Source organism: Canis aureus, chromosome 31, assembly GCF_053574225.1.
Source record: "Canis aureus isolate CA01 chromosome 31, VMU_Caureus_v.1.0, whole genome shotgun sequence".
In the NCBI taxonomy this organism is placed as follows: Eukaryota; Metazoa; Chordata; class Mammalia; order Carnivora; family Canidae; genus Canis; species Canis aureus.
The window spans coordinates 27,613,894-27,637,312 of NC_135641.1; positions in this window are offsets into that span (position 1 = coordinate 27,613,894).

Consider the following 23,419-nt stretch of genomic DNA (forward strand, 5'->3'; position numbering starts at 1 on the left):
TATTCAAAAGTAAGGTTTTCATAATTCCTGCACATCTCAACTCCTATACCCAAGAGAGGTCCAGAGCAGACACTGAAAACATGCTTGTTAAAAGACTGAATGAATGAGTTAATCATTTCCCTCCCCTCAAAAGTAAGCGAGCCTCCCATTTTTTTGGTTTATATGGAGAATTAATCTTTTACCAAAGTCTTCAACTCAGACTCTGTTTAACACTCCATTAAACAAGGGAAGAAAGCCTTGTTATTGCCAGAGTAGTTTGCAAGTTTCTCTTCCTGCAAAAGGGAAAGCAATCAGAAACAGCAAAAGGTGGAAAATGTAGGTAATTATTTGTCCCATGCAGGTTGTTATTCTCTACCATGAAGAGAACAGCATGTCCTCCAACCACAAAGTACTTGAACCAACATCTCAAAACAAATACTGCCCCATCAATCAGCAGCATTTTGTTGAGATTTGCATGCATATTCCAGGCCTCACAATGTGAAGCAACAAAGTAGGTATCCATCAAGAAAAAGGAGGCCTAGCAGTTAGGCTTATTTTTAGAAAGTTAACTACAAGCATTATGGCTATGAAAAAAATATAAGTGAAATCTTTACGGAAAGCATCATGCCTTTTCTAAAGATGCCAAGAAGAAATCAGAAATTTATAATAGCAATATATAGTATTAACCATGTGCTGCATGATGTTCTAATAGCTTTGCAAATATTAAGTTATTTATTCTTTAAAATACACCAGGAGTTTCTACTATTAACACCCTATCTCCTTACACACGATAAAACTGAAGCAGAAATGTTTAGAAATTCTCTGAGGGTCTCACAACTCGTGAGCAGCAGTCTATATACAAACCCAGGCATTTTTGTTCTGATGTCCTACATGTACCTAACTAATACAGAGGAAATAAATATTATATGATACTTAATAAATTAGCAAATTATCATATACATAATAGATACTTAAATTTTAGAAAACAGATTTTACCTCTGAAGCTTTTGAACTAAATCAATTGATAATGTTGAGCTCCTAGCAAATCAATTTAATAAATACATGCACTAATCACTGTGTTTTGACATTGTGGAATTTCAAAGTGATGGATAAGGAACCAACTCTGGGCTAAAGAATGCATTTAATTAATGGTAACAAGGGTCAGATTAAATAATGCCATAATGAAAACATTTTGTGACATGGGAGGGAGGTCAGTGTTAGAAACAATGGCAGTAGTTTCAGGGGCATTTTATTGAAAAGAAAAAGATATTTAAGACTAGTTTTTTTTTCTTTTTTTACTCACTAGTAATCTGAGTTTCAGTTATCTTATATGTTACCTGAATAAATAAAATTCCTTCTCCCATATGTATTTACTTTTTTCAGTTATTTTTGTTGTTGTTTATTTTAGGTGAGATGCAGGTAAGGCAATGTATAACAATGGACATAGCAGTGTGTAAATTAATGTAGTATTACCAACATTATCACAATTCTTGGACAGTTTTCATTTTATTTGTTGTCTACAGAAAAAGGGATTGATTCTTTTTTTTAGATTTATTCATTTTAAAGAGAGAGAGAGCATGTGTAGGGGGGAAAGGCAGAAGAAGAGAGAGAGAGAATCTGAGAAGACCCCCACGGAGTGTGGAGCCCAACAAAGTGGGGCTTGCTGGATCTCATGACCCTGAGATCATGAACCTGAGCCGAAACCAGCAGTCAGATGCTTAACTGACTGACCCACCCAGGTGCCTCAAGAAACGATTATTTCTATTTTACCACTATCTCCATTCATTTTATATTTAGGTCTCTCCCTAAATTAAATTTTAATTATTTCATCACTTAATTACTTCCTTCCAATGATACTCAACTGTCCTGTTTTGTTATTGTTATTTTATGAGCTTCAAGAATTTACCAACATCATCACTACAGGTATAGGAGACTGTATTTTCCAAAAATGGCTTTAACAGTATCTCCCATGCCACACTCTCTTCTTACTATTTACTTTGAAGTTCTTTCCTTTGAGATGTGGGGCTGGTCTGTAACTATGGCAGAAGCAATGACATGTGACTCCCAAGGCTAGGTCATAAGAGGCAATATAACTTCTTCCTGGTTCTCTTGGGATGTCATGTCCAAGGAAGTTCAGTCAGATCACAGAAGGATCCACATGGAATTTAACTGACCCTACAACCAATTCTTGTGGGAGCTGACCAGTGAAAGAGGAAGGCAAAAGAAAGGCCTAGTTGTTTCTTTCAAATACAGGACTCTTGTCACCCTCAATGGCTGCCAAATCAAGAGCATTATAATCTCTAATAATGAGTTTTGGTTTTCCTCCTATAAGTCAGTGATCTACAAATTATTTTGATGTAAACATCTATTAATAAGTTTGACATCTATGCTCAACATGTTTATATGTATTTATGAAATATGTAGGCAGACTAGTAGATTTTATGTTATAAATATACAAAAATATAAATTTTTAAAAGTTAAAAACACACAAAAATTATAAATATATTCACATTTCTTGTTGGTACCCAATAAATTTGTCTTATTCATTCCCCAGAATATACATGCCCCACTTTGGCAACCATTGACAATAAAGTCCCTAAATTTCTATTCTATATAAGAATCTAAACCACTTAGATTTGTATTTTACAAAGGTCATTCTGATGAGACTGGAGAATGAATAGTTAAGGCTGATTATGGCAAGGAGGGAGTAATCACATAAAAGATTATCCAACACATGAAAAAAGTAGGATGGTAATATGGATTAAAAAAACAATGTAGTCATTTGGAGCAATGTTTGTGAGGTGGAATAAAGAAAATTTAATGGCTGATAGAATGTATGTGGTGAGGGATTCCAAGTTTTAAAAAACTTCTAGATATGAAGCTTGAAAAAAAAAAGAAGTGGGTAGAAGTACCATGGAACTGAGTTCAGTAATACAAAGAAATAATGTCCTTTTGAAAAAATATAATAAATTCAAAAAATTAAATTTGATTAGTTTAGGTTTAAGTTACCAAGAGATATACAGATGGAGAGAAAGAGTCTTGAATATGCAACATTTATTACACCTGAGTGTGCATTAGTTCAAATAGTGATGGTGAATTACCAATTAGATCAACCAGAGAAAGGGCATGGATTGAGAAGCATTCTGTTTAAAATGCTGTTATTAAAAAAATAATAATAATAACTTGCTGTTATTGATATAGTAATGATAATGGTAATACTTGCATTATTACATCACTGATATTTATTTTGAAACTTTCTCTGATTGTTTTAAGTTATTTTATGACAAACACTACTAAATCCCAAATAAAGCCTTTAAGGAAATAAGGGAATAAGTATGTGATTCCATAGTTTCTACTGAGAAATGAAGGAAATGACCACTGGAGAAGAAATATTTTTACCACTAAAGTAGAAAGAAAAATCCCCAGAATTAGCTCCCTTTTTTAAAGGTTTTATTTATTTATTTAAGAGAGAGAGAGAGAGAGAGAGAGCACACAAGTAGGGAGAGGAGCAGACTGAGAGGGAGAAGCAGACTCCCCACAGAGCGGAGAGCCTAATGCAGGGCTTGATCCTGGGACTATGGGATCATGACCTGAGCAGAAGGCAGGTGCTTAACTGACTGAGCTACCCTGGCACCTTCAGAATCAGCTCCTTTAAGCAAACAAATAATTGTTTCATAACATTTTAGTTTAGACCATGCCAGAATCTTCTAAAGGAAGCAGTAGTAGCTCCTGGTTCTAGAAATATACGATTGATTTTTGAACAGCATGGGTTTGAACTGCACAGGTCCTCCCACACATGGATTTTTTCCAATACAGGACAGGACTGTAAATGTATTGTCTCTTCCTTGTAATTTTCTTAATAACATTTTTTCTCTAGCCTACTTTATTATAAGAATGCAGAATATAATATGTATAAATACAAAATATGTGTTGACTGTGTTGGTAAGGTTGCTGGTCAACAGTAGACTATATAATTAGTTAAGTTTCAGGGGAGTTAAGAGCTTGGCACCCCTTACCCATGCATTGTTCAAGGGTTAACTATATAGTATCAGACAGAGGACTCATAAAACTCTTTTATAAGCAGCAAAACTCCCTTGGCAGAAATATAGTACGTCAGGTCAAGATCACTAATTAGAATTGAATAAATGCCACTTTCTTTTGCATTAATGCCATCTCTAATTTCTACAAGTTTAAAATATCTACTCAACAGAGCTTGGAATTTTTATCTCTATACAGTATTCAGAGTACATAACCTTTTCAGAGTCTCCTTTTGCTTTAAACATGATTACTTCTTCCCATTTATTAGAAGTTCTTACTTGGATTAAAACAAAACAAACAGAAAAGTTCCAGCTGTTTTTTGTTTTGTTTTGTTTTGTTTTTTTTACTTAAGAATCATGGAATCATGGATATATATCACAATATAATATTTTGCTCTTCTAGAAATTTGGCAACTGACTTTTCAAGAACTTACCCAGACCCATTTATCATTGTAGCCATTTTAAAATCAATTTAGTAATATTGGAAGCTCATAAATGGTAGTAACAAATATTTGGAACATGAAAAATGAAGTCTCTCTCTCTCTCTCTTTTCAATTTTAGAAATGAAGTTATCTTAATAGGAAATATTCTTCCATGAGCAAAGGCATACCTTCTTTTGACCTAGAAAAAAATAATACTGATAATCATTTTTTGTTTTTAGATAGAAATTTATCATCTAGAAAATACTTACAGTTTCCTGGTTTCATATTTTTAGTAAATCAGGCATGGTAGGTATTATTACTACCATTTTATTTACGGAAAGAGTAAGTACTCAAAATTATGCAAAGAACAAAAGATACCAAGTTAGGACCAGAATGAATATTTGACATCTCATCCTGTTTTCACTATATCATGCAATCTCCACAAAACTGAAAATAAGACCAAGAGGCATTTATGATTGTTTTGCCTGTCCCCTAGCAATCTGGGATGGGGCCAAACCTTAAATCCACTCTTGTTCTCTTCATCATTTTACTGAAATGAGTCTTGCCAGGAATGCTAGATGAATGTTCTGTGGAAATAATTAATCAATAAAGAAATATGAATAATAAGCAAGAGAACTGGCAGTTTGTCCACTCATTGCAATAAGTGGAAAGTTGGAACACACACAGACAACTGCCAATGCCTGGGAATGTATGCGAAGCATCGTGATAGTGAACTGTAGCAGGACTAGCTCTCTGAGAATTAGGCTATGTCCAGTAGGAGAGCCTACTGAAGGCATGTCCTGAGATATGAACGAAGGAAAGTTTCAAAGGCAGAGTACAGAATCAGGAGATGAAGGTTAATCATCTTGGCTCTTTTCCATTTGAAGAACTCCTTATAAAATGTATCTGTAAACTGTATAAATCTGATTTTCTCTCTTCAACTATGATCTTACAAAAGATTACCAAAGATTACAAAAGATCTTACCAAAGATTTTACAATGCCCTTCAAAGTCTCCAAAAAAAAAATTTTTTTTTTCATTAAGCTTCCAACTCTTGGTTTCAGCTCAGGTCATGATCTCATTGGTGGTGGGAAGAAGCCACTTGTCAAGCTCTTTGATCAGCGGGGAGTCTGCTTTAGGATTCTCTCTTTCCCTCTGCTCCTCCTCCTGTGCTCTCTCTTTCTCAAATAAATAAATGTTAAAAAATAAAATTCATGACCTCCATATCCATTTGGACATTGTTTCCTAGGACTATGGACATCAGCTCTCCTAGTCTGGGTTTTCTGGACATGGGAACTAAGACAGAGATTTGCATGTGAAAGTTTTATTGAGAAGTGCTCTTGGGTAAAACACTAAAAAGAACTATACATGATGAACAGAAATACCTAATCCAGTATGGTGGTTGAAAGAAAGGATGATTCAGAAGAGGTGATACATGACCTGAAAAGTATTTTTCTTAGTGACGGTGAAGAAATGGGAATAAGTAAGGCATCTTGAGAAGAGTGAATATCACACAACAACATGTAGGCATGTGTATGGGAATCTCAAACATGGGATATTGCTGGAATGTGAGTATGAAGCAAAAAGTAGTAGAAGATGAAGTTGGATGGTGATACAGGGGTCAAAATGATAAGCTGAAAAGTTTGTAGGTAATGAGTCAGGGAATGAAATGATTGAAATTGCATGTTGGATCATTCTGGCAACTTTAGAAAGAAGAGATTTGAGAGGAACTCTTTTAGATGCAAGGAAACTCTAGTTAGGAGACATAAATGCCTTCTGCCTCTCATCTCTACACATGTACTGTCAGTAATCAGTTTTATCACCTTTTAACTTCTGTGAATTTGTTCTATCCAAGTGTATTGGGAATTGTTATTTGCTTGTTTTCTTAAAACCTCTAAGACTACTTCTTTGACCTGGTTTATTTCAGTTTCATTCAAAGGTTGACAGATAATTAACAATCATTTCTTTTATACCAAGTGCTGTGCTAGGTGCTGGGGAATTGATAAATATATTGTTCCTTTCTGCTAGGCATTTTAACTTTTACCATACTTGGTTGAACTATCAACTTGAAAGTTCCCAATGCCAAGTCTAATAACCAAATCACCTCAAACTCTCTGAAACCTTTTAACTTCTTGTTTTCTTCTTAAAATAACTTTGTAATTGATAAATTAGATTTCATTCTATTTTTTTCTAAATTAACCATTGAAGGGATCATAAAATGGACAACAAAAAAGCTAATATGGGAGACAAGTGAAATAATGAGAAACACTTTATTAGAACAAAATGGCAAAAAGGGAGAGAAAATGGAACAAAGAAAAAAATGTGAAGGTTAAGAAGCTAGATACAGACAAAATATAGTGTAAGATCCCATTTATATAAAGTTTAAGAACAGGCAAAAGTAATCTATGATGCTAGAGACCAGAATAATGATCACTCCAAAAGTAATCTATGATGCTAGAGACCAGAATAATGATCACTCCAAGGGTAGGGGCTGTATTCACTGGGATGGAGCATGAGGTAATCTTTTTCAGTAATGTTTTTAACTCCCTGCTGGTTACATGAGTGTAAACACATGCAAACATTTATATATCTGAACTCTAAGATGTGTGTACTTTGCATAAGTTATACTCAAATTAAAAAACGACTTTTGAATATTATAAAAATATTTCTAGATAAGAACATTTTTTTCTCCCCTCCAACCAGTACTAGGCTGAGACAGGCAAGCTTCTTTTCTTACCTGTGTTAAAGCATCAGACTTTAATTTACTCTTTGGGATCCTGGTTTTATGTGAGGGGTCACCACGGTTGTTCCATTTTCTGCCCCTATACAAAATGTACTCATACAAATGGCCTCCTCAAGGTTGGGAAAACACCCTCAGTGAGGGCTGACTGGACAACTGTATATTTCCTGGAGTTCTTGGTTGATTGGTTCTTATGTTGTTCTTCATATCCCTACTTTCCTGCCACCTTATAATGAGTGTTACAGATGTATGTATGTATGTGTGTTCCAAATACATATTTTATCCAACGTTTTGGTAGTTTCAGGAAGATTGTTCTAGATATATAAATGTACAATGTGATAAGAAATGTCTCTCTCTCTAGCATGAATTTTCCCTCTGTGCTTTAGACTTGTTGTGTGTTGGATCAAATCACCTGAGTGGGAGGTTTGTTATTTGTTGATTTCTGTGGTTATTGGACTCAATCTCATTATTCTGCAAATGCCACCTGTCAGGCTCCAGCTCCTCACCCATCTATCCTTTGCACCACCCTGAATCCAGGACAACATCTAATATTTTTAACTGGAGCTGTTGAAAGAGACAGAGGCAGTGAGAGAAGAGGGAAGGAGAGAGAGGAAAGAAGAGAAAGGGAGAAGGGAGGGGAGAGATGTATTAGCTGCTAAGTGACTATTTTTCTAATGATGTTTTCCCATTTTTGCTATTGTTTTTAATAAATTTCTCATTAGATTTAAAATTGGTTTGTGCGAAAATGGAAGTTTTTTTACTCAAATTTTATTCAAATTTTAACAGATTTTACCTCTTTTCATCAGCTCTTTATTAACAGTTTTTCCCAGAACTCTTCATAATTTTTAATAGAAGCCCTTTATTTTGTCATTTATTTATATTCTGAGTTTCTTGAAATATAGTCTTATTTGGAAGTCAATCTAAAAAAAAACTCTCATAGAGGTGCCTGGGTGGTTCAGTCAGTTGAGCCTCCTACTCTTGATTTTAGCTTAGCCCATGATCTCAGGGTCATGAGACAGAGCCCCATGTAGGTCTTTGTGGTCAGCATGGAGTCTGCTTGAGATTCTCTCCCTCTCCCTCCACCCCTCCCCACCGCTAGCACTCACTCTCTCTTAAAAAACCAAAAAACTGTTACATGTGCTAAATTCTGTGGTATTTTAAATTTTTATTTTATGGGGGATCCCTGGGTGGTGCAGCGGTTTGGCACCTGCCTTTGGCCAGGGCGCGATCCTGGAGACCCGGGATCGAATCCCACATCGGGCTCCCGGTGCATGGAGCCAGCTTCTCCCTCTGCCTATGTCTCTGCCTCTCTCTCTCTCTCTCTCTCTCTCTCTCTCTGTGACTATCATAAATAAATAAAAAATTAAATTTTTTTTTAATTTTATTTTATGAATAATGAAACTAGATGCTATTCCACCCTGTTAGCTCAAAATTCAGTATTAGATTCGATTTGACTTTAGTTAATAAACGAACAGGAATACTCAAGGAGTACAAGAGTAAGAGGTACTTCACCTCAAAATCTAGAGGCTGTTTGTGACTTATGATGGTCCAATAATAAATGACTAGGTAAGGTAGTGGAGACACTAAGAAACCCAAAATAGATATGCCTAAGAGAAATATTTAAAGATTTGGGCTAATGTAGCTAACTGTTAAAGATCCAGGTGGAAGACAATCCAAAGGAAAGCCTGTTACCTAATCAATGGGACCAGTGAAGCATCATTTGGGAATTGCCTTGGGCTGGCATCAATACTGGAGACAGAATAGTTGTTCCTGCCTGGGAACTACCTTTGCTGAGAAAAGCAGCTTCCAAACCAATGAGAGCCATTGGGAACATTGCTAGTACAATCAGGGCCAAGATACACCACTTCATAGCAGAACTACTACTGTTGCAGGATCGCAGGGTTCTTGTCTCAAGGAGTAGAAGAGTGAATCTCACAGACACAAAAAGTGAAGTGAGGTGAAAGTTTATCAAGTTAGGATGAGAGCAGAAAGGAAAGGAAAAGCTCTCTAGAGTGAGAGGGGTCCCAAATGGATCGCCACAGAGGGCTGTCACTGGCAGTCTTTATCGAGAACTGACTGGGAAGCTTGTGGCCTTGAGATTCTTGTGCCATCCTGGTTTGATCAAGGACTATTGATAACAGCCCTACTGACTTAATTCTTTGAGATTTGGCCAATTTCTATGATTACACTGTAGTCACCAAAGAAAAATACTCCCTAACATCAGGGGCCAATGATCTGTTCTATTCCTTTACTTCTTGTTCACTCTGCCTTAGAGCTTTACCTGCCAGAAATAGAGCCTAGTCGGGGGCCCTCTATTTCTCCCTGCCTATACCTTAACCCTGTCTTTCCTTACTACTAGGGCAGGAAAAGTTGGTCTTTCAATATACTTCTGCCATGGAGGGAAGGAAGCAAATTTCTTCCAGAAAATGTCATAGGGTTGAAAGATTACAAAGTGAGCAATATTTCACATGACCTTCAATTATAATTATACTGTTAGACCCAGTGGATGTTTTGCCCTGACAAAATTCACTGGCTCCAAAATGACCCTCTATGAGGTCGATTTTGCTTCATGATAATCCTGTGATACAGAATTAATTTATTTAATGTCTACATGAGGAAACAGTATGCTCTGACTTACCTAAAAATTGTGAGACCAAGAAGTGACCAGTCGAGGGCATCAACTAGTTTCTCCCAATGCAATTCCAGTGGTTTACATGATATAAAAAAGAAGAAAAAAGAAATTGTGAAAATATATAATTAGCTACATGACCTTAGGAAAGTTAGTGCACATCTCTGGATGTGAACAAAAGAAAGAGAGAAAGAGGAAGAGAAGAAAAGAAAGAAGTTGGAGGAAAGGTAAAAGAAGGAAAGGAAGGGGAGGGGAGAGGGGAAAAAAGATAAGAGAAGAGAAAAGAAGGGAGGGGAGGAGGAACATTGGAGAAAATGCATCTTAAATCCTTAGCTAACATGCTGAAAGGTATGGAAATACAATTCAAGAATGTGGAGGGGCATATGGGTGGCTCAGTTAGTGAAGTGTCTGACTCTTGATTTCAGCTCAGATCATGGTCTCAGGGTCCTGAGATAGAGCCCACATAGGACTCTGTGCTGAGCATGGAGCCTGCCTGAGATTCTCTCTTCCTCTCCCTCTGCCCTTCCCCGTCCCACCCCTGCTCACTTTCTTGCTCATGTACATGCACATGCTCTCTCTCTCTCCCCTTTCTCAACAAAAAGAATGCAGTCCCTAGAGCATGACTTCCTAGAATTTACACATCAAACTGTACAACCCTGGGCAATTTATTTTACCTCCCTATGAATCCATTTCCTACATAAAAATGTGGATAGTAATAGTACTTACCTCAAAGAGTTACAATGATTAAATGAGTTCATTGCATAAAATAAATAGAAGAGCATCTGGCACACGTTAAGTGTTCTGTCCATATTATTATTACTATTATGGATGAAACTGATAATTTTATAATGCACCCATAAAAAGAATATGACTTTTATTATTTGTGTGTACAGTAAAAATAATGGCCTATTAAAACATTATATTGAACTCCCTTCAGATTATAGCATAGTTTACATAATGTATCACAAGTAACATAGAAGCAAAATTCCCATTGAAAGAATGACCTAAATGAGAGCAAGTGAAGCTATTTGTCAAATGTCTGCCATAGGATAAGGGCAAATCATCAAATTTCTCCACAGTCTGAATAAAACAGAATTGCATATCCTCATAGGCTATCTGATCTGATTTTGTGCTCACAAAGCAAAATTCTGGTTATTGATTCTATTCCACATGTTGGTGGAATAGAGAAGGTTAACTTTTTGGGTAATAAAGTTTTTCCGGGTCCTGGTCTAGTTTTTGTTGTTGTTGTTGTTGTTGTTTTCCTTTATGGTTTATAATTACTTAGCATTTGATTTATCAGTCATTCTTCTAGAAGTTGGTTCAGTCTGATTCAGCCCTCCAGATTTGGTTCCCTGTGAGGGAATTTTGGACCAGCAGAGCAGAGGACCACATCTGGACCATAGTCATCTCATTAAATGCCATCAGCCTCTCCGGCTCATTCTAGGGACCCACATCTATTAAATAAAATGTGACTAGTCCATTTATACCAGTCACTCTCCATCCACATTATGTAATGATTTCCATAGCTTTCATCTCATTGCTTGATTGAAGGATTTATGTAGAAATAAGTCACAGCCCAAAAGAAAGGATAAAAGCCAGGATCACACAGGTAACAAAAGGAAAAATAAATATATTGGACTTCACCCAAATAAAAAGACTTTTGTACATCAGAGGACAGTACCAACAGAGGGAAAAGACAAGCCAAGGAATGAAGAAAGCAAATCATATATCTGATAAGCCTTTAATATCCAGAATACATTTTCTAAAACTCTTACAACTTAACAAAAATAAAATATTCAAATTAAAAAATGGGCAAAGGACTTGAATAGACTTTTCTCCAAAAATATTAAAAATGGCCAATGAGCACATAAAAAGGTACTCAATATCACTAATCATCAGGAAAATGCAAATCAAAATGATGAAATACTACTTCACATCTATTATGATGGCTATAATACAAACAAACAAACAAAACCAAAAAAAAAGTGTTAGCCAGAATGTGGAGAAATTGGAACCCTCAAACATTACTTGTGAGAAAGTAAATATATGCAACCACGTGGAAAACCAAATGGCAGTTCCTCAGAAAACGGAACTTTGTATTTCCATAGCATCTAGCAAATTTGCTTCTGAGTATGTGCCCTAAAGAATTGAAGACAAAGATTCCACAGATATTTGTGCACTCATTCATCATGGCATTATTCACAATAGCTAAAACATGGAAGAAATCCTAGTAGATAAACAAAATGTGGCATAGACATAACAGGAGAATATTATTCAGCCTTAAAAAGGAAGGACATTCTGATACATACTACAACATGGATAAACCCTGAAGACATCATGCTAAGTGAAGTCACTCATCATAAAAAGACAAATACTCTATGATTCCACTCATTTGTAGTACTTAGAACAGTCAGATTCATAGAGATAGTAGAATGGTGGTTACAAGGGGCTGAAGGAAGGAAGGAATGGGCAGCCCTAGTGTCTAAAGGGTAGAAAGTTTCCATTGGGAAAAAAGAAAAAATTCTGGAGATGGATGGTGGTGATAATTGCCCAACAATGTGAATGTATTTAATGCTATAGGACCATACACTTTATTTTTTCTTATTTTTTTTAAAAAAATATTTTGTTTATTTATAAGAGACACAGAGAGAGAGAGAGAGAGGCAGAGGGAGAAGAGAACAGGCTCCATGCAGGGAGCCCGATGTGGGACTCGATCCCAGGTCTCCAGGATCAGGCCCTGAACCAAAGCCAGATGCTCTACCACTGGGCCACCCAGGCATCCCAGAACTATACACTTTAAATGATTAATATGTTACATATATTTCATGACAAAAAGTTTTAAAAGTCAGGATCAAAGAATAAAGGACAATTTACATGGCCTGCCCTCCCCCTACCAAAAGAGTAAGAAGCAAAGAAATAAGCTAATAGTAGTTGGTTTGCATACAGTACTGAGGCAAACAACAACAACAACAATAACATCAATTAATTTAACCAGATACCTATGACTTCTCTCCTCATGTCTTCATCATTGGAAAGGTTTCTGTTGCACTTTATACCCAACAAGGGTGGTGCAGCTCAGACTGCACTAGAGATTCAATCAGAGTTAATAAGGTGTCACTTCTGTGTATCTGAGTCTCTGCTTTGGGCTGTAATAAAACATCAACTCTCTGTAATATGGTGATCCTGCCAGAGGATATTCAAATATTATCATCCTGTAATGGCAGAGTTAACTTGAATTGTTAACTCAGTCTTCTTTCCTGATGCCTGTTTTCTTCTGAGGGTGGGTTCTTCAAAAAGCATGTGTAAAACTATTATTCTGAGAGTAAACACCACATTTGACATAGTCACATAATGTTAAATTACAAATTATTCTAGATCAATTGCCATTAGTACCTTTTAATGGAAGTTCCTAAAAAAAAAAAATCAGATGAAATTTAAAATTGATTTTGTGACCAGGGCTCTGAGTCATAGGATCTAATAAAACTAAAGAATTCTGATATTTATACTTAGGGTCTAAGTCTGACACACTATCTGATTTAGTATATAAACCTAAATAGCAATATTTCTGACAAAAAAATATATATGCATGAATACACAGAGAAAAATTACACATATATGGCCCATTCATTATCTGATAATCTTTTTTATCTTAGGTGTCAACAAGCAACAAAATTTCAGTTTTTGTATTTTCCCATAGAAAAAAAAATTATCCAGAATGCCATTAAAAACTTCTGAAAAGGTTTTTCTTTCTCATTTGTCTCTAGCCAACTCATCAAGCATATACTTCCTCATTATTCTTTCTAAAGCACAGCTTTGATCATGTCACTGATCTGTACAGAAACCATTACATGTTCCCCGTTGCCTGCCAAGTGAAGCCTAGAACCTCCTTCAAGCTGTCCAGGACTTAGATCAGCCTACAAATTCCTTCTCAAACTGTCCTGCACTATTCTTCTCTATTCATCTTCCCCTCTAAATAGAACTACCAACCTGTCATTCCTGAATAAGCCCCCCAAATTTCCAATCCCTAGACCATTCTCCCTGACTGATTATGACCCTATGTATCTAAATTCCACTCTTCTATGGCCAATGCATTATTTTCATCTTGCTTAGTATCATATGAGAGTATAAGGAAGAAGATCTATATGTCCTGGAGCTGCTTCACCATTTGTTTACAAATTATAACTATATACACTACTTACCCTGTGGTACTTATTAAAAACATACAAATAGGAAGTAAGAAAGACGTTTCAGCTTCCTAGGAATCTGGAAATCTATGTTCTATGTATTCTATGTATGTGTATCTTTCTGGAAGTAAAAAAGCTTAATGGAAAAATTAATCATTGTCAGTTCATTTGTCTAGAAATTTGATCCCAAAAGAGTAAAGAGAAACTGTATATATACAAGTATTGTTGTTTGCTTATTCCACAAATACTTATTAAATACATGCATATACTTAGAATTACAAAAGGCAATGGAAGTGATGAAAAATACAGAGATTAGTTCTGAATTCCATTTTTTAGGAGTAAAGAGGCATAACCATAATACAAGATCAAAAGTGACACATTGTAAAAAGAGAGATGGTTGTGGAGCTAAAAGGAAGAAGAGAGGTTGTGTCAGCTGGGAGGATCCCAGAAAGTTTAATGTTAAAACAGGATATTTCCATTTGTCTTCAGCAAATGTCAACCACAATGGAAACACATTAAGACAGCTAAGTATAAAACCCATCAACATGAATCTGTTTCCATGGTGTCAATTCTATATGTTTATATAGATTTTTTTGGACTCATGAAAAATATTTTAATAAACCTATACAAACAAAAACATTGAAAGCCACATTTGCCACAAAAATACTAATATTCTTAGATATTAGTGATTTGGAAGATCATGGTGTATATTCCCTGAACTACCTCTCTCTTAGAGATTTGGGGAATTATTTTCAGACAATTCCTCCTTGGAAACTACTGATGCTGTATGATTTCATCAGCACAAAATAGTTTCATGAGTAGGAAGGTGTTTATTTCAGGAACTAAGTTTTGTCTTTCACAAATTTGAAGGGCTAGAGGCGAGTTTATGAATCAATTACAGTTTATTTCAAGATGTTTCTTGCCTTTAGAGTCTCTGAAAAGACATGTTCCAGAAGGTCTTTTAAAGGTCTTTATTTTTTAAATGAATATATGGATTCCTGTGGTGAAGAGAGAAGCAAAAAAGAAATCCTGTTCAATTAATAAACCCTAGAATGTTGCTATTAATAAAAGCTAAATAAACCAATATAGTAGTTATTTGAGAAGTGAGGCAAAGCAATGAATTTAAAAACATAACTTGATACATGTTTATTTAGTTTCTATGAAGTTCCACAGTTTTAGGCATGATGGACACAATGAAAAAAGCAAACAAGGTCTTCTCCATGCACCTCATGTTCTAGATGTGTAGGTTATAGGGAGAAGGGATATGATGAGTAGGAGAGGCAGTAAAATGCTTGTGATTAACAAGTAAACAAATTTCAAAATATAATTTCGGGTACTGATAAGTGCTATGAAGTCAGTAGTGGAAGGTGACTTGATAGAGAATTGGAAGGGACTTCAGGTTAGGTGATCATGGAAGGAGGCATATATAAAAAAGGTGATATTTGACCTGATACCTGGATTTTTAATTTACAAAACAATAAGCCATGTAAATATCTAAGCAGAAAAGCGGTAAGGGCAAAGACCCTAAGGTGGAAAACAGTTTAGAAAATTCTAGAAAAACAAAAAGGCTAGAATAACAGAAACATGGTGACTGAGGCAGAGGATGCTACAAAGTGAAGCTGGAGGGTTAAGGAAGATCATCTATGTTTGCGTAGTGTATAAAAATACTTTGGGTTTTATTTCTCAAAGCCCTGACTTGAAACCATGGTAAGGATTTATGTATACCTTTGTATATTTAGTGAAATGGAACTTTTATATTTATCCAAAAAGCCATTCAGGAACTTTTGAATGCTAGAGTTCCTCCTATTGAGGAACATGGTAGAGTGGAGGGGAGAGAAGGTAGACAAGAGGATAGACTAGGTACTTACTGTGTAAGGATTTATACAGTGATAGACAAGAAAGTGCTAAAAGCCCTGGGTATATTACATTTATAAAGTATTTTGGATATTCTCAGGAATGATGTATCTTCTAGTTGGTAAGATTCTTACATATAGCATAGCATGTAAATTGAGCCTTGAAATATAGATATGAGTTGAGTGTGTGGAAATGGAAGGTGGTAGGTGCTTAAAAATAGGATTAAGACAGAAAAATACAGAATCTTTTATGAAACCCAGAAAACAACAATTACAATAAAGTGTTGTTGATACAGTGCACGTATTATGAGGCAATGAAGAGAAAAACCTCCATTCATTTATTCAGAGAATATTTATTGAGCAAATACTATGTGGGAGATACCAAACTAGCTACTGATGAACAGTAGTGAATAATAAAATCCTTGTTTTTATGGAGCAGTCCAGTAGGGGGAGACAGACAATACACAAGCAAATGCAGACTACAGGGCTGTTATGAGCACTTTGAAGAAAAATGAAGCTGAGACAAAGGAAAGGCAATTCAATGAATGGTTAAACTTGTACAATGAGTGACTAAGAAAGGCCTCTCTAAAAAGTAACATTATAGTAGAAACCTGAAGGACATGAGAGCCATCAAAGCAGAAAAGGCTGTAGGCAGAAATGCCCAGAAGTGGGAGCATATTTGGAATGTTCAAGAAACAATATAAAGAATGGGATAACTGAAATATTGGGGGTGATCTGCAAAGGTGATAAGAGATGAGGTCAGAAAGGTGAGGTGAGAGAGACAGGACACAGACATGGGATATATAGTGCCTACAGGTGATAGCAAGTTGGGAAGCCATGGGAGGACAATGAATAAGACAGTAGAATGCTATTTCATTTTCAGGAGACACTGTGACTACTCCCTTGAGCAGAACCAAAGGACAGAACAGAAGCAGATGGAGCAACTAGGAGGCTACTGCAGTTATCAAGATGAGTGACAGTGACCTGGAGCTGGGTCTTTATGGAGGAAGTGATGAGAATGGAACAAATTCTGAAAATACTTCGAACTGATAGGATTTGATAATGGACTAACACTGGGAAAAAAAGAGAAGTCAGACTGGCACCAGTTTTTTTTTTTTTTTTTCTTAGCCCAAGCAAATGGGATTGCCATTCATTCAGGTAAGGAAGACTCCAGGAAGAGCAAGTACTTGTTAAATTGTCTAGATGCCACATTTAGATAGAGTAAGTTTGAGATGCCTATCTGTACTGAAGCAGAGATTTTGTGTAGGCAGCTGAATCTACAGCTCTGGAGTTCAGGGAAATCAGGCTGGAAATAAAAAATTGGGAGTCATCAGGAGTTACATGAAATGTAATGCTTTGTGACTGGAGTATAGTAACCATGAAGTAAGTGTACATAGAGAAAAGAAAGAGATTGAGGACTGAGCCCCGAAGAGTACAAAATTTAGAGTCCAGGGAGAAGGAGTATATTCAGCCAAGGAGAGGGGTACTAATGAGGAGTAAAATAATAGAGTCAAAAGGAATTAGTCCCCTAACAACTAAATGAAGCAAAGAAAGAGTAATCAATTGTGACAAATACTTTCAAGTAATTTGAGAGCTGAAAAGTGACCATTGGATTTAGCAATGAGGAAGTAATTAGTAACCTTGACAAGAGCAGTTTAAGTGGACTGGTAATAATTGAAACCTCACCAAAGTAGGATCAAGAGAGAACAGATGGAAAAGAATTAGTGAAGGTTAACTCCCCTGAGAAGTTTTGTTGTAAAACACGGCAAAGAAACAGGACAGTAGCTGGAGGAGGAGATAGGGCCATGAAAAGGTTTGCTTGAGAAGGGAGATAATTTAGTCTAGCTGTGTGCTGCTGACCATGGTCCAGTAGAGAAAGAGAAATTGGTGAGACAGTACAGAAAAGGAAAACTGTGGAAGTGATGTATTTGAATGCTCCAGAGAGTTGTTATCTAGGGTCCCAATGGTTTATCCATATTAGTAGGAGGGAAAGCCAAGTATATTGGTACAAATATTTACAGGGGAGTAGATGTAGTAGTAGAAACTTGAAGAAAGTATTTTTTTTTTCAAGATTGATTATTTTAGAGAAAGCAAGTGAGCAGGGGAAGAAGCAGAGGGAGAGGGAGAGAGAAAACACTGAGGGCAGAGCCCTATGACAATGTGGGTCTAGATCCCATGACCTGGGATCAAGACTTCAGCCAAAATCAAGAGTGGGGCATTCAACAACTGAGCCACTCAGACATCCTTAGAAAGTCTTTTCTAATTGCTTTTTTCTTCTCTGTGAAATAGAAAGCAAAGTTATCCGCTGAAAGTACAGCTGGAAAGGAGGTGGTTATAGTGGCTAAAGGAGAGAAATATTTAAGAGACCTCTAAAGGATTAGGAGGAAAAAAATTCCCTAAATGGATTGTGGGTCAGGAGAAAATGTCTGTTGGAGATTAGCAGGTATGCATTTAGAAGTGGTACCATTGAGTAAAGTGTTTTTCTCCAGTATGATTGCAGGGTCAGTTTACGTGGCACATTTAATTTAATCAAATTTAATTTTGCAAAATTGGTATGATATGAGGGCAGTACTATGTATGAATGGGTTCTAAGCAAAGTAAATACATGGTGGGGGGATAAATATAGTGAAAGGTGATAAGATCCAAAGATAAAAAAAAAAAAAAAAAAACAGAGACAAAAACAGAAAATGTTGGGTCGTGTTCTATTCTCAGTATAAAGAAACATATGAACTGGATGCATTGTCCCAAATTTTGGCAGTCAGGCTGGTAGATAGACATATAAATAAGAAAATTTAACCGGATGTAATGAATAAATGCTGCACCAGAGGTTTGCACAAAATGTTATGTGAACACAGAGAAGGGATTGAATAAGTCTGATGATTCCGCCATGAGCAAAGATTGGGAATAAAGAAAACACTTAAAGACATAAATTGTTAGCTGAAAGACCAGCGGTAATTGTCCAGGTAGAGAAGATGGAGCTGGGTGTGCTATGCTAAGTAGGAAGAAGAGTAAGTTTAACGTCCAAAGAGTGTAAAGAACATGACGTGGGGTATGCAGTGCTACTTGGGATTAGCTTGAACACAGGTGCTGGAGGGGACAGGGTAGGAAATGAGGCTACACTTTGAAGTTAAAGCCAGTTGTAAAGTAATTTGCTGAGCTAAAGGATTTGGTCTTTTTTTCTGGATATAATGAAAATTCACTAAAAGTTTTCAGTGTGTCCTTTGAGAGGTTTTGTGTGTCTATAAATTTGTGTGTGCAGTGAGGATATGCATACATGTCTGTTCAAGACAGTGCATGATGTTTCTTTTTGTGAAAAAGTCAGCACTTGTTTGGTCACACGTTGATTTCACATGAAATGAATAACAACGGAAAGCTGGGTTGTAGATACAATTTTGGCCCAGGAGAGAGTAAAAGTAAGTCTTTCTTGTTAGTAGTCCATTTAGAAACATTGGTTTCATCACTAGCAGACTTTAATGAATGCAAGTGATCAGTATTTATGAGTTGGGAGCAAAACCAGAATCTGGCCAGTATCATCAGGGGTTTTAGTTTCTCTTTGAGTCCAGGTCTGCGTCCCTGTAAGGAAACCGGGGTGGGGGGTGGGGGATGGATGTATTTGATAACTCCAAGTCTCGTTCCATGTCTATGACCATGTGAAGAAATTAAAAGTCAACTTATAACTAAAATGAATACATGTCAAAAAATAAAAGTGGCTATCCTCTTTTATAGCCCAGGAATGAAATGTAAAATCGAGTTGCCCCAAACAAAAGTTGATATAGTAGGTCTATGCCTAGGAAGTGCACAATGGTGTTGAATGCTGATACATCTATATTGATTTTCAAGCGTAGCGTGGAACATTGTCATCTGATCTGGTTAGCAAAATTCTGTTTACATTCAATGCTGACTGAATTTATTTCATTTGAATTCAGAGGAATAAACCAAAACTTTAAAACAAAGCCAGAAAGTCTTCCCTCTGTTTATATGTTTATGTAATTTTTGTGACAAAATGTTGTGACAAACCCATGGCTTGCAGTGAGTACATGAGGTTTAAGTGGTTTTATCTCAAACTGGAAGCAGATGTGAGGACGGGTGAGGTGACCAAATGCTGTATTACAAAACCAAAACAAAACCACTGTTCAGTGTCTTCGTCTCTGCAAAGCACCAAAATGATGTGTTTCAAGGATCGGCAAAGGTCTAAATGAAATTTGTCTTCATTGGGAATTAGGATTTAATCCAAGACCAGCAAATAATTCAGTTGTCTAGGGATTTGAGTGAAGCATTAGCACCATGGGTTTCAGAGGAAACTGAGCTGTTGACCAGCTGTTAATCACACAGAGCCAGGTGATTAACCACACTGAGATCTCTTCACCTTCTACAGATGCCACACTCATAAGCATTTTAATATTCTGCTTCTTTTATATCCCCATGCGAGACTATTTCCTCTTTCCCCTCTTTTCACTTCTGCCTACACTACAGATCCAGCTCACATTCATTTATGAAATCACACTTGTCCTGAGTGTAATGATCATAACCAGTTTACAGACATTCAATTTGTAAACAACATAATCCTATTTTGAATCTTGGGGAAGCTACCTGTTAGGAATCCCAGGGTGTAAGAAATAGTCCCTGAATGCCACAATCTGTTCTGTATATTGGTGTTTTCTTCATAGATCCAGAACTATGGGAGGAAGCAACACTACTTTCAAGGTTTTAAATTGGTTCCAAGATCTGAAACTAGCACTTTAATTTGGTAGATTCTCTACTATAGCACCACACATTATTTTTATTCTTGTGTTATTCAAACACCTTGAATTTGCTAAGTCCTTCTTATCAATTATTCAACCAGAGAAAAGTAGAGAGATAAATTTTACAATTTCCTTGACATAAATGAAGATTTCAAAAAAGGTAATGTCAGGTCACTTGGAATGGAATAGTGACCTAGATTAGAAAATAATCCAGTGGCTTACATTTTCCGTGTGTGTGTGTGTGTGTGATATGTTACCTCATGTGGCACATAAACCAACAACTAAAACTCAGAAAAAATGAGTAAAAAAAAAAATCTGATGAGACCATCTAGCATATAGCTAAGGTCAGAAAGCCAGCACTTGGAGTCTAAAACCACTGTTGTTTCCTCTCTACCTGCAAGTGTGAGTAGCACTGACAATTGTTGCAGCTTCCTAGGCCAAGACTCTACCACCATCTCATCAGTCTTCTCTCTACAGTGGTTTGTATCTCTGGTGATTTAAAATTTATATATCCTCTTCCAGTCTTTTAGTCATTATAATTAAATTTAAACTTATGTTTTATAGATTTACTATAAATAAATTATGATTTACTGTAAGTAAATCATCTAGATTTACTTAATATCTATATCCACTTGATAAAGAAAAGAAACTTTAGCCAAGTTTTACTTTCCTTCCCCCATCTCAGTTATCTCTCATTGTAGAGAATCTGAAAATCTAATTGCATATTTTTATTAATATCCAAATTTTTACATTTTTCATCATAAATTATATAAACTATAGTTCTACTGTGTTCTTCACTAGTGTCTTGTATCCTATATCTTCCCTTTCTTGCATTCACTTTTTATTTCATTAAAATATAATTTCTATCATGTCTTTTGAATTGATCTGAACTCTTGATTATCTGAAAATGTCTATTTTGCTAGATAACTCTGAATGACTCTGGTTTCAAAAGCATTTCCTTTCATAATATTAAAGAGATGTGTTAAATGTTAAAAACCAGTGCCAATCTGCTTCTTCTGTAGGCAATCTATTGTTACTGCCATTACCATGAATGCTGTCATGCTTTTGCATATACTTTGTGGCCCCCTGAGCTTTCATGGCAGTTCTCCAGTCTCACTCTTATGTTCATTTATTAGGCTTGGCACTTGGCCATCTGTGTCATCCACTATGTTGTTGCTTTTCTCTTTCTCTCACTATTAATGATTTTCTCTCCTATATTATCTCTATTCTCTACTTTTAAGACTCCATTTGGCTGATGTCAAAATATCAGAACATACACTCTATGTCTCCTAATTTTTCTCTTTTGCTTTCTGTGTCTTTGGCTTTTAGCACAGAGGACCGATCTTACAGTCATTGATTATTTTTTTCCATCTATGTCCATTCTGAAAATCAGCTTAGCTTTGGAATCTTAATTTTTTTAGTGTAAATATATAAATGCTCAAAGAAAATGAAAATTAACACTAATGTTCTCACCAAACACTAAATATTTTCTCATATTTTCCTGCAGTCATATTTTGCAAATAGACTTGAAGTCACTTTTACTCACCACCTGCTTTGTTCTCTTCCTTCATTTACTGAGGCAATTACTATCATGAGAGGCGTAGTCCTCAAGCCACTTTTTAAAAAGATTATTTATTTATTTATTTATTTATTTATTTATTTATTTATTAGAGCAAGAGAGCATGAAAACATGAGCAGAAGGGGCAGAGAGAGAGAGAGGGAGAATCTCAAGCAGACTCCATGCTGAGTGCAGAGCCTAATGCAGGGCTAAATCTCATGACCCTGAGTTCATGACCTGAATGGAAACCAAGAGTCTGATGTTTAACTGACTGAGCCACCCAGAACCCTCTCCTCAAGCCACTTTTAATCACTTTCATCTGGATATATATCCATAAGCAATATAGAGTTCATGCTTTAAATTATACAACTATCATTCAACAATATATATTGTTTGCATCTTGCTTTTTTATTCAATACTGCATTTTAATATCTAGCTATATTATATAATATAGTTCAGTCATTTTAAATATTATATGCTATTCCATGATATAAATATACATTATTTATTATTTATTTTCCTATTATATCTTCTTATGAGTGGAGAACTAGGCTGTTACTATTAGAATTGTAAGTGATCCAATGTCACTACCCTACATCCATAAAGCCCTTGATATTTTTCCATCTCATTTAAGCTAAAATAAATCCTTATCCTTTCTACAGGGCTCTAAATGATGCTCACCTTGTATACTATTCTTCCAATCTTCCTTCCTTCCAATTGGCCCTCACTTTCCCTGTCCCAGCCATTTATAGATTCCTTTTGTTTTCTCACATACTCTGAACTCTTAGGAGTCTTCACATATACCATGCCCTGTGCTTGGAAAGCCTTCCTTGTCTCTATCATTTGCTAATTTCTTATCATTGTATCTCAACCCAGTTTTATATTTGCAGAGTAGGAGCTTAGGAAAGAAATTATCTTCTTCTTCACTGAGAAAAAATATGTTGTGTTTCTAAGAACTGGGGCCTCCTTACTTCAGCATGAAGGCAAATTATTTTTATGAGATGTTTAGAGCTGAGCCCTTTCCTAATGATGGGCAAGAAATGGAAAGCTCTGTTTTGTCTATTAGGATCTAAGTGAGAAGGGTCTATCTGAAGTAGAATGGGAAAAGGACATGGGTAAATAGTACTAAATTTGGTTACATGAGTCCCATTGCCCAAAGGGCAATCCAGATATTAGCCAGTGACCTGCAAGCCCCAGGACCATGGGATGAAAGGAATAATGGGACTTCATTCAGTTGCCCAGAACTATGAAGGTCTTAGGCAATGACTCTGGTAAG